This window comes from Halichoeres trimaculatus, unplaced genomic scaffold (assembly GCF_033239565.1).
Source record: "Halichoeres trimaculatus isolate MK-OKI-2021-1 unplaced genomic scaffold, fHalTri1.1 fHalTri1_scaffold_15, whole genome shotgun sequence".
Taxonomy (NCBI): Eukaryota; Metazoa; Chordata; class Actinopteri; order Labriformes; family Labridae; genus Halichoeres; species Halichoeres trimaculatus.
In genome coordinates, this window is record NW_027437193.1 from 7,205,843 (window position 1) to 7,218,995 (window position 13,153).

The 13,153-nt window shown below is 41.4% G+C and overlaps 1 protein-coding gene across 19 annotated transcripts in view; it reads right to left on the reverse strand.

Moving 5' to 3' along the window:
- The window catches only part of ptprfb (protein tyrosine phosphatase receptor type Fb), a 228,741-nt gene that overhangs the window by 170,005 nt on the left and 45,583 nt on the right, over positions 1-13,153 (reverse strand). The gene's annotated exons all lie outside the window — the stretch shown is intronic.

Consider the following 13,153-nt stretch of genomic DNA (forward strand, 5'->3'; position numbering starts at 1 on the left):
TGTCCTACAAGGACAAGGGATTGCACTGCGCGAGGATGTCAGCACAACCATTCTCTTCCCCTAAAAATTCCCCCGCTCTCTGAGATTCACCATCCGAGACGACAGCGCCTTAATAGATCACAGAGCCTGGGGACCTTGGGGAGAGGTTTGCCCATTTATCCCAATAATACTGTGTGGACTGTAACTTGACTCATGCAGCAATGCTTCAACAATGTTTCGCCTCGATATAATGATGTTTTTTCTTATATATCAGTGCCATTGCTGATGCTGCAAGCTGTGGCCCGGTCAGGAGACGAATGTCCTAAGACAAGGGTCTTCAACCTGTGGCTCTGAAGCTTCATGTGGCTCTTTGACCCCTTTGCAGCAGCTCCTTGTAGCTTTAAAAACTAGGAATAAAATTGAACTTAGTAAGCATCACATCTTGCAAAAAAGCTTTCAAATTTTCTTGAAAATTTTTGCAATTTTTTAAAGTATTTTTTGCAAGCTTTATGGGTTTTAATTTTTGGACAATTTTGCCTATTTTGAAAGAAAACTTCTTTCTATTAATTTTGCCAATTTCTTTTCTTTTTAAAAAATTCTGCATTATATTTAAATTCTAATTTTTTTATTTGAATTTTTTTTAAGATTAAAATATCTTTTTTGCAAATTTTTTATTTTATTTTTTTTTAATTTTGCAAATTTCTTTTTGTAAAAAAATCTGCAAATTATTACAATTCTATTTTTATTTAGTATTTTTTTAGATTTAATTTTTTTTTGCAAATTTATACATTTTTGACAAACCCGTGAAATTTCAAAATTTTTAGAATTAAAATGTTTTTAAAAATATTCGCAATCTTATCAAAACTTAAAACTTAGACATCCCATGTACAATTTTATTAACACCAATTAACACCAAAAACTATTGGTTTAGACAATTATTCACTAGATTTTTACTATGTTTAGAATTTTATTCAGGTTTTATGTCATTATTCTGGAGATAAAGTAGATTTTGTGGCTTCCGAATGACTTTATTCCAGGTGAGCCAAGTAAAAATGGCTCCTATGAAAGTAAAGGTTGCAGACCCCTGTCCTAGGATGAAGAATAAATAATAATAGCTGCATTCAGAATGCAAGCACACTTAACAGCTCTATCATATGTTTGCGCTCAAAAGGAAACTACTGGAAACAGAATATACAGCACAAAATAAACCAACATCACAGGAGTCAATTAAGGTTGTCAGAAGCATATACTAGGATTTCCACTCAGAGTAGCAGTGTTTAATGTCTTCTAGGCTTAAACTCAGCTGAAGGAAATTGTGAACAGCGATGTGTTCTACATTTCTCCTTGTTGTTAACAATGGGAGACAGTCTGCTTTGACTGGAGGCTGCAGATCTGTGCACACAACAGCCGCTTCAGCAAGCAAAAGAAATGTTTTAGCATTATTTTCTTCTGACTTAAGAACAGCACAGGATGTGGGTCATCTGATTAAAAAAGAATTCAATTTATACAGCTGTACACAACAATTTTTTTTTAGCCGTTTGTGGTGCAGTACTTTTAATACAACACAATACAATCACGCACCGGAGAGAAAACTTCCTCAAATTTACATAACAACTTTCTGCAACAAGGAGAACAACCAATCTGGACACTTTGGAAACCTCTCTTTTTCTTATGAGCTCAAGAGAGTTTGAGGGAACCTGCTGGAGAATAATTATTACACCCACACACCGGAGAAGAGGAGAAAAAGTATTTTTTGTGGGTGTAAAGAGTCTTTGCAAACTCAAATGTCAAATTCATCTAGGATGAAATTGCTGAACAAATCACACTCGTAAAAGGTTGAAGAAAAGATTATCGTCTGGTGGTTTTAACAGCAGAGAGGGAAGGAAAATTAATTGTGAGCCACGGTAATGTAGAGTAGTGTGTCAGAAGCACAACATGAGCCATTCCATCTCCTGTGTAATCTCTTTTTAGTGCAATGTAAAACTCAAAACACAGATGGAGTCCGGCTGTAACCCCCAGAGCAAGATTAATACTGCTGCTTCCAGTGAGGTTCTTCTAGCTCAGGCAGTTTTAGGACTTATCTGCTGCCCCACCCCCCAAGGGCTTGAATAGAGTTGGTAACACCCCCTACCAAGTGGGAGAATTTATAACATTGTGACAAACACCCATCCCCCGCTCGTTTCATTAGACTGAAAAAAGAGGTTTATGGAGCCAGCCTCTCCCTAACTTAAGCCAATCTGCACAAAGTGCCCCGCTCACACACAAACTGTTGTGAGAGCCTGATTTTGCAAGATCAATATATCTCTCTCCAGCTTTTTACGGGTGTTATTGTGCAAGTTCTTGCATGCACAGAAATGGATGAGCAGCTGCAGGGTTATCTGCAGGTGAAAAACACCTGGATCAAGCCAGACACCTCAGCTCCTCAGTGGTAGCTGTAGTCATCATCTGATGGGAAACTGCGCTGACTGCTGTAGGAAGGGATGAATCACACTGGCCCTGGGCTTTATCGATATAACTGTCTGCCCCATCTAACACGTCTGACAAAAACATTTTAACAAGATTCAGTTTCGAGGGAAGCAAAGAAACTTCACGGTCCGGGGTCAAAAGGGCACGGATTGACTGAATAACTGATACGTATCATTGCAGGACTGTCTGTGTTTACTGTGCTTGGAAACACTGCAGCCCTACAATCATCTAAAACATCTAAACGTATTACAAACTGTCATCCCCGGTTATAGAAGTCTTTAAAAAATGTGATTCATTCCCACATTTGGAGAGTCACTGATAAACACTTTCTGGCTGCATGCCAGTGAAAATATGCTGACCTGTGTCGTAAACAATGAGCTGTGAAAGTCAGTATGCGGCTGCTGATGGGCTCTTAAGGCTAACACTATGTCATCACGTCCAAAGGCACAGCTGGGCAACACCTGTTAGCTTCAAATTCCCAGCCCGCTTCACAATTTAGTGAAGTCTGGCTACTGCTGGAGTCAGTTTGTCTGCTAATTTAGCTCCAGATTGCAATCCTGGTGGTATCCATGTGCCACACACAGGTTAAATCAGAATTTACAGACCTTTTTTTGCACGAGAACTAAAAAAATAATCTAATTAATTACAGGACTTGAAATTAATTAATCTAATTAATCACATTTTAATCTCATATCTGCTTACGGTCCCCAAATAAAGAATCTGGGACGTTACAAAATTTGGTAACACTTTACTTTAGAGGTCCGCAAATTTCATCGCACTTAGGTAATAATTAGACAGAGTTTTCTTATTTTCTTTGAAAGTGCCCCTGAAATTTCACAAGAATTTGGTGAAAATTAGCTCATAACTTCTGGCTAGATTCTGTTTTGCAGTGCGCCTGTACTCACAGTGTCTATCACAATCAGGTAAGGCCAATTTACAACCCCACTCTGGGTGAATATCACATCTGAAGCCTTCAGTTGTATCATGTAAAACATTATAGGCCTAATCATAAATGTTTATCATTTTGCATGTGATCTCAATCATGAATATCACCAAACTGGGTACTAAAGAACTTGGTGAAATTAAATAACAAATAGCAAACTATCAACTGCTTATTGGGAAATTGATTTATCCACTGAACATTTCAAAGGTTATTATCAGAGAAAACAATGAACCTAACTTTTGTTTTCAAGAACTAAGCAGCTGTTTATCACCTGCTTCTCTGGAAACAGCAGAAACATTGGGATACTTCTAAAACCATTTTGTGGTGGGTTGTGATTCAATGTCAAATAAATTATCTGTTAATCGTCACCTTCCAAAACAGTGAACACATCAAAGAAGAAAGAAACTAAAGTGATACTGTTGTTTTGTGTGGAGATTGAGGTTTTGGAATCCAAGGATGGAGGAAAGTCAAAAATGAGTGTTTAAAACAAAGAAATTGTATTTTCAACATCAAACATTCAACCTTGAATTCAAACAGTTGAGACTCTACGTTGATATTTCAGGGATTGTGCATCATGTCAATCTGTAATTTAATGCAAACAGTTGAGGAAAGTGGGAAACTTTCTTGCGGCAGGACAAACCATAATCAGACATTCCTCTTGGAAATTATGGACATTGCATCCTTCTTACGCTTCAATGTGGAGCAAATTTCAAAGAAACTGGAAAAAGCAGTAACCTACCAATTGTGACTTGCAGCAATAAATTTGGACATTATTCCTTAGAAGTTATGTGCTAAATTCAAAGAAATAAGAAAAAACTTTGTCTAATTATTTCCGAAGTGTGATGAAATTTGCGGACCACTAAAGTAATGTGTTACCCAAAATTTAAGTGCATGACTAATCAAATGAATACACAAAGAAGAGAAGATTCGTAAATCCACAATTTTTCCAACTGGCTAATCTTGAAATGTCTGTGTTTGCTGCCATTAATGTCTGTAGATGTCAAGAAAATTATGTTTTTTCAGCAGGGGGAGGCGGGGTCTGGTGGAGCTTTTCAATAAAAATCATGCTTGTCAACTACTGTGAGTGAGAGCGGTGTGCTCTTTGGATGAGAGATCAGCATGGATATGAGGAGAAGATGTGAGATGACAGAGACATAGCGAGACGCTGCAGGTCAGAAAAGTTCAGGCAGCTCACGCTCCAACTGAGGATGTGTCGCGGTAGTTCAGAGAGAAGGAGCGGGCGCAATCGTGAGAAAAGACGACGGAGATCATGGAGTGGATCAAAGGATGATAAGCGTTTTGTTTGTTTTTTGGATCAAAAATAGGAAGAGAGACATAAAAGACAAGAGTCCACTCTTCTTAGGTAGTTTTCTTCAAGTTTTTGAAGTTCAAGTGCTGAGTTAATTGCTTATTTTTGTAACACATCAATTTGTAGAGTAATTAATTAATGTGTTACAGTGACAGCCCTAATAACAACATTTACAGACGTTCCACTGCTAAGAGAGCATTTGTTTATCTCTATAAAGCGTGAACTTGTGCCAACACTACCTCAGCTCAACAGTCCAAACACCAAGGGCAGACTTTTGGCCGTGTGTTTTTCTCAGGACTGTCTGCAGATAACACTGGCTCCAGCTCTGAGAGGGAAGGTGATGGCACACGGTGACAGCAGGTGTGAAAAAGACAAGGACAGTGGGAAACAGAGCACATAAAAACACAGATAAGATTGGCTCCGCCGTGCTGACCTTCGGTGAGTGTTTGGGTGTGTGTACGTGCCTGTACAGACCTGTCTATGCGAGAGGAGCCTGTGAATTAGTGCATGTGTCCCCGTGCCTGTGTGTCTGTGTATGTGTCCTCTGAGCCTGCATGCATGTATCGACTTGTTTCCTATAGGCAGAATGAGAGTGCAGGAAGCAGAATCAGACCAAGAGAAGAGGGGCGAGGGACAGACGGAGGCATGCACCTATTTTCCTGCTACTCGTCGAAAATCAAAAACAACGAGCGCTCTCCATTACACTCTGCTGCTGACAACTGGCGGGGCACGCTCTCTGAGGAGAACACTGAAGCGTGCTGGTGAATGCATGAGACAAATCATTTTTATCTGGGACCCTAGCGGGTATTGACAAACCGGGGGTGCATTTAGATAGCCCAATTAAAATGGGGAAATGAAGCGACATTGAGGCACTTTACAGCGCTGTGCCCCCTCTCCACCCTCTGGCCCCCTGTGCTCCCTCAAATCTCTCCAGAGACTCACTTCCTTGCATGCTGCTCTCTGTGAGTTGTGCGGGGGTGGCAATGAAAGCAAAGAAGCGGGTGGCTCGGAAAAGTCGCTTTGAGGTGAAATGTGCAAAAAACAGGAGGCGTAAAATGTTTTTGTGAGAGGTGGGAGAAAGACCAAATGACGAAGCATCATTTTGTTGTTTCATCGTGCATGTCTAATCTCTGCAGAGTCCTCTTAAGGGAGTGACAGCCACCGCTCCAGCACTAAGGAGATCCCTGTAGGGCTGACAGCGTACAGCTGGGTCAAGAACAGCGTGCGGGACGAGGGACTCAATGCAACTCTGTGCAACTTCAAAGGGTAAGTTGCCAATCAATGATATGGATGTTGGCTCCATTTATCCAAACGTGTCTTAGCAGGTGACCTTCAGTGTCACCCACTCCCAGCTCCAAAGCCTGCATGGTTCAATTCACTCCTTTTCTCACCTGAATGTGTCTCCCCCTGGTCTAATTTCTAGACCTCTGTTTGTCTTTTTGATCAATGATCATTCCACTGAGATTACAGTCAGGTGCACTTTTGGAGCAGATCGCCACCTCAGCGCTGACACTCAGCAAAACTCCCATTCATCAGATTTTTTCAGGTTTGCTAAAAGGTTACAAGGGCAGGATATCGAAAAAATATTTCACCTTTGGTGTAGGAGGAAGGAGTGAAAGCAGAAGAAGCCTAGTTAGTTTCCCGTCAACAAAAGGAAAGCCAGCGTGGAGAAAGAGCAATGCTGTGCCTAGCTCTGCTGTGAACAGCTGTTCAGCTGTGTTACATTTCACAAGCCACCGTCAACGGAGCTGCAAAGACGCAAGCTGTTTCTACGATGCATCATGTTTTGCGATGTTACTGTCGGCAGAGAAACTGATAAATCATCCTCTTCATGATGTATTTCTCCTAAATTTTTAAGACTTTGTCTCTTGTTCTAACTGTCTGCAGCAAGCTGTCATTCTGAAAGCATTCATTTGGCCATGCTAATGAAAAAAAGGAAAACATAAACAGGAAAATGTTTGTCAGAGAGTTTTCCCTCTAAAGTATCTCCTTCTATTGAAAATAAAAATCAAGGGAGACGAACCGGGATCAAAACAAGTGCAGAACTTGCTGAAAAACATCAAATGTATAAAAGAAAAGGGCAAGGATACATCCAGATGGGCTGTTCCTCTCTGCAGTTCCTTGAACTGAGTAAGCATGCTGTGTTCTGAGGAGACTTTGATAAATCCGAAAAACTTTCAGTGAGAGGTTCCTAATAAAAGCCCCACAGAGCAGTCTCCCCCAACCTGAGGAGGATACACTTTGTCTCTGACAAGACAGCCTTCCAGATGCCTTCCTGCGATAAATTCCTGCCTCACACTGAGGATAAGACGCGAGCACAGACAGAGATAAGTAGCCTGACTGGATACAGTGAAAAGTGTCAACAGCATTTTGGATTTACTCTTAGCTCTGTGGATGTCAATATGTTCACCCGCACAAAAACAAACCACATATGATTCTCTCTTCTTTACCTCTCATGTTTCCTCCAGAGCAAACCTGTGATGTCCTTCCTGAACACTTTATTATTCTTATAATTTCCCATTGGCATGCAGAAAAACAACTCCAACGGATAGGGATGCATTCAAAACACAAATCAACTTCAGCAGCGCTAATAGCTCTCATTAGGAAATCTCCCCGAGCTTTGCAGCAGAGTGCACCACTTTGCTGAAATCAAAAGGAGGGAGACATGAAATGATTCCCTCTGTCGAAGAAGGCTGCTTCCACTGCTAAAAGGAAATAAACCACAAATTATGAGCTGGCGTCTGGTATGAAACTCTGATAATGGGATAAGTAATGCCAGTTTGGGAAATGCAAAGAAAAGTTTTCTTTCTGGAAAGTAAAGCTGATGTTCAAACATCATCTGTATGTTCACTGTCAAACTAAGGATGTTAAAACCAGGAAAACACAACTTTAATACTGTTTCATAGGCTGTTTCATATGTTGCTAAGACACAGTATTTGCAAAATAAATAATAAAAGTTTGATTTAGAATTGTTTCACATTCACAAATTTGAGGTGGTGTTTTTTTTGCTGCAAGTAACTGAGGAAGTATGCAGCACATTAACATTCTTCTTTGTGTCCCAAACACAGAAGTAGAAATGTGCCCTTAAGCACACACACACACACACACACACACACACACACACACACACACACACACACACACACACACACACACACACACACACACACACACACACACACACACACACACACACACTATTTCAACAGATGAAAAGCCTGCCAAATAAAAGAGCAATCCATCACTCGTGCCATTTTGCATTTGCAGGGTCCCTTCCTCCAACAATGGCTTGACTGACAGTGAAAGATAAGGGCCCTCTGTTGACCAAAACAGTCAACACATCAAAGAAGAAAGAAACTAAAGTGATACTGTTGTTTTGTGAGGAGATTGGGGTTTTGGAATCCAAGGATGGAGGAAAGTCAAAAATGAGTGTTTAAAACAAAGAAACTGTATTTTCTACATTAAACATTCAACCTTGAATTCAAAGAGTTGAGACTCTACGTTGATATTTTAGGGATTGTGCATCATGTCAATCCAATAATTAATGCAAACAGTTGAGGAAAGTGGCAAACTTTCTTGCAGCAGGACAAATCATAATCAGACATTCCTTTTGGAAATCATGGACATTGCATCCTCCACTTTGACGAGCTGGCATCTCTATTCTTATCACGATGCAGAAATGCACATGGCCAGTGGAGTGTACAAAGCTAGGAACAATGTATGCAGGTTTTGGGGCAAACGTGGTGACAAAAAATGCCTTTTCAGGTTCATAAACCTAGCACAATAAGTAAGGAGTCACACTGGCCATCACATCCTTTAGCCAGTGTGACCGCAAGTATACTGTGCTTATGCATGATTTGCTTGGCACGCTTCAGAGAGGTGTGCTTTGGTGCGGTACACTTAATGCACAAGCACGCACGCACGAACATGGAGTATGATAGCTGCGATCACTCCTCTAGACAATCATTTTAAACAGTAGCGGGGAGGGCTGTGTTGGACCCCAACGTCCTAAGAGAAGCCAAAAAGTTACTTAAGTTGGATCAATGTCTCTGTTTTCTCCGTGGATGGCTCGATCTGATACACTGATCGGTATTGGCGCCTGATATGGCTATTTTTAGAGGATCGGATAGCATCTGATTTTGTTACAGGATCAGCATTGATCCAGTTTTCACATGTTATCAGCAACGTCATACTTTACAGCTGCAGTTAATCAAACAACGTTGCATACATGTCTGTTGTGTGGAACTACTTCTAATTCGTCATTTACAATAAGGGATGGGTCCCTTTCATATTTGAAACGATACGGTACTGATGCCAGGTACCTAGCAATCAGTACCAGTACTCAACTGTACTAATTTTTGGTACTTTTTTGTGTTTATTTGGTAAAAAATATCAATTTGTTTAATAATAAAATATATACTTTTTTCAATTTAACATAATTTTTTTTCAATATATAACCTTGCAATGCTGTGTTAATGTCTAGCATAGAAAATTGTCTATTCTTCCACTCCCTCACAGTCTCAAGGATGGCTTTTGGTAGCTAACATGGTACCTTTTGATTTTACATGAATCGGTGCCCGGTACTTTTGACAGAATTTGGTCGGTACCTTTAAAAGTATCTCATTCAGTACCCATCCCTATTTACAATGGAATCACCCAACAGAGAATGGGGTTTATCAGCACTCTGTCTTGGATCAGTATTGGCAAAATATCAGTCAAAATATCCGTATCGGGACATCCCTAGTGTTTTTCATTGTGCTGACTCTGGTGAGACCACACTTGTAAACAGACACTTCACAACGGCGTAGGTGGGCCATGCTTAAAGTCTGGTTCATATTGAAGAAGAGTGACCGTGGGCAGGAGTTTGGCACAGTTTGGTTGGCCCTTGTGACCGTGCCTCAAGAGGATTTGTCTTTCGCATCAGCTTTAAGTTGTCCAATCATTTGGGCCCTGTCCAGGTATGCTGATTCTTGGAGCAGACACCTACTGACCACTAGAGCAGAACCCAGAACCACAAGCTCAAAAGAAGTGTCAATGGCAAATCAAGCTGTTTGGCATCAGCAGAGAAGATTAGGCAAATTTTACATGGGTGCAAACCACATACACAGCTCTAAAAAAGGGAAAAAATTAACAGGTTTTACAACGGTCTAAGACTTCCCAAAGTGTTGAGCAACTTCTGTTAAACCATACACCAGGTAATAATGGGTTAATATTTCACTTTGAGACTAAGTGCTGTTAAAGAAAGAGGTGGGAAAAATGTGCCTGTCCCACCTTTAGAAACATGTTGCTGGCATCAAATTCTTTGAGTTTAAACATTCATCACATCTTTGTGCTGTTGAGAATTAATGTAGGATTTAAATGGTTTGCAGAGCATCAAACTCTTAACACAGTGTCACAGCTCTTTAGGAATTAGAGCGGTGAAACAGAGTCAGCTGAGGAGCGTGAGAGAAATGTAAAATATACTCAATAACTAAGACTTACTAAAGCTAAACAGTTATGAGAGCCTGCCACAGTTTAACAGAAAGTCTCAGTGCTTCTTTGCTTTCATTAGCCATTCACTAAGGGAGTAACAAATGGACTTCAACTGCCTTGCTGCAAAGCCAGCCCAAAATAATTAAGGAAATTAAATATTCAACATATAACTTCTTATTATAGCATCAGGGCCTCATAAATTTATAGCGAAGAAATGAGAGAATTAATTTTGAGTGCTAATGGAGAAGCCAGTCATTTCCCTTTATTCCCATTCAACTTCATTTAGCCTTTACACCTCCTTTCACTTATCTCTGGGCATTACTGGCAGATCCGCCAAAGTGGATTCAGGACATCGGTCTCTGTTGTTAGAAAAAAAAAGAGCATGTAGCTACAGGAGCACGCTAACGATGACAGAGATCTGAGCCGCAGTGCTCCAGGAGGAAAGTTCAATTTTTCAAATAGTTCAGAGTCCTCTGAGCCATTTCTTCCTCTTGATGGGGAAGTTTTGCTAAATGTAAAAGTGCTAAAGTGGAGTGCTCTTTGAGGAGGGAACAAAATAACCCACCATACCTCAGAGACATATATGTCAGTGAAAACTCAGAAAAATAGCCTGACATCCAAACCTGGCTTCAGCAGCATGGCTGAAAATTAAAGCTCCAAGCCTCGTGAAGACCCCTCTTTCCAGACAAACTAAAGATATTTCCATCTTCTGGATTCTTCCACATTATTACATCGGCAAATTTGTAACTGTAAAAAAGCAGAGAAAGGAAAAAAGCTCTGCACAGAGTGTCTCCTTTTATTTCTGTCTCCTCTCGCCTAGAGCACAAAGTCTACTAAGACCTCTGGGACTTTGACAGTCAAGTCAGGGCAACTGTCAGGTTGCTCACAGACGCCGGTGGATCATGTGAGGGTAAAACCAAGTACTGACTTCCAGGATGTGATCAGCAGCACAAAGCAGAAACAAAAGCTGGGGAAAGATCTCTTTTTTCCTGCTTTAGATGGAAAACGGTACAAAAAAAAAACATGCTTGCACAGTTTTATGAATTCTAGATATTCTATAAATGATTTATTCACATTCACTCACGTTTTCTGTAGTCTCCAAAGAGAGTGGTAAAGCCTAACGCAGGCACTATTCAAGTATCAGTGCAATGAAGCTGTTTTTATCAGGAAAACATCAGACATCCCAGAAGTGAATCCTCTCAAATCAAGGTCTCGTTTCATATGTTCTCTTGAGGACTTAAATGTCATCAAAGTGCAGCAGTGAAGACGACATTTTATGGGTATCATAGCAGTTTGCATGGAGAGCAGCAGAGCAACAGGATAAGCATTCCTGGAGTTACTAAATTCCAGCAGGGCTCCCTGCTGTCTGACCCACCAGCATGGCATAAATAGGGCCAACACGCTGGTGACACTGGGGCACCGACAGGCACAACCTCCACTTCCTGCACGAGTCAGATATTCCAGGCTGAGGTCAAAGTCACGCTGTAGGTCACACCGTAGGTCACACACACCCAGTAAACGCAGCATGCCATCATGATCGCAGATCACACTTTATGATGTGCTGCATGGTTTAAAGTTAGACGAGCAAAAAAAGGTACGAGGCCTATAATCACTCTGCTCTGAGGCATGCGGCAGATCCCATCGGACAGCCCAGGGTTGAAACGGCAGGTGGACCGTGATGTGATTCCTCCCAGCATCTCCTGATGCGTTTCGCCTGGTGTTCGCCTATGAAGAGGCTTCCTGCTAAGAAAATGTTCAGATCACTCCTGATCTCTGTAATGAGTTTTGCCACTCCAGTTTCATGTCTGACAGCTTTAGGAGCAGCGGCGCGGTGGACAAATGCCACCTCTGTGTCACTGCGTGTGAACAGCTTGGTTTGCACTCGTCTTTTTAATGTGACCTTTGTGTTTGGATACGACGAAGGTGGAAAACACGTCTGACCTCGCTGATGCTTTCACTTTGAAACAGAAATGTGAACTCGACCCTGTTTGATTGTTGGCTTCAAAATTACTGATGCAACCAAAACAAAGCGGCTGTCTGTAAGATTTCATTGAAGTGAGCGTGTATTCAGTTCAAAGAAATATTTGCCTTTCTTAAAAAAACATGACCCGGTTTTTGTGTTTGTCGACAAAGGGAATCCTTTACAAATAGAGGTGCAAACAAAATTTACACAGGGAGTGTCCAAAAGAGAGCCACGTTAGATTTTGTAAAAATGACTGAGGCCCAGCAGCTCCTACTGGCATTCATTAACCCTGACCGTAACATATGAATGCTCTGTTTGATGTTTCTAGAAAAAGTCAGTCTCTAAAGCGCTGTTTCCACCAAGCAGTCCAGTTTGGATATGTACGGCTTGCATTTCCACATCCTCATGGTAGGTGGCGTGTAGGCACGAGGCACGATGCCGCATCAGTTACTTAATAAATATAAATATTTATTAAAATATAAATCAAGTTTTGTTTCAGAGAAGGCTGTGTGCCGCTAGGGGAAACACAGAAGCTGTTGCACGGTAAGTGACGATTCCTTCAACCAATCGACGGTCTGCAGTGTTGTAGCTCCACCTTTCAGATCAGATCAGATCAGTTTAGTCTGGCACCCCAACAGAAGGGTCCCAAAAAATGGAACAGCTCATCTCGATTATGTGGGGATCTATCCCAGGATTATTCAGTCAGTGAAAACGCAGTGCCGAGACAAACTAAGGACGTGGTCACACTGGCCAACCGTGCCGTGCCTGAGCACGCTTCAGCCCTAAAGCACGTTTGGAATGGCCAGTGTGACCGCAACTGTGCCGTGCTCAAGCATGATTCCCTTCCGTGCTTTGGCACGCTTCAGAGAGTTGGGCTTAGGCACGGTTTACTTCATGCATGGGCATAAGCATGCTGACAGCGCGTGCGATTCATAACATATGATCCCCGCAAGCGCATCTCTCGACAATCATTTTAAACGAAGCAGGGGTGTTAGAGGGCTGTGTCGGGCGAAAACGACTT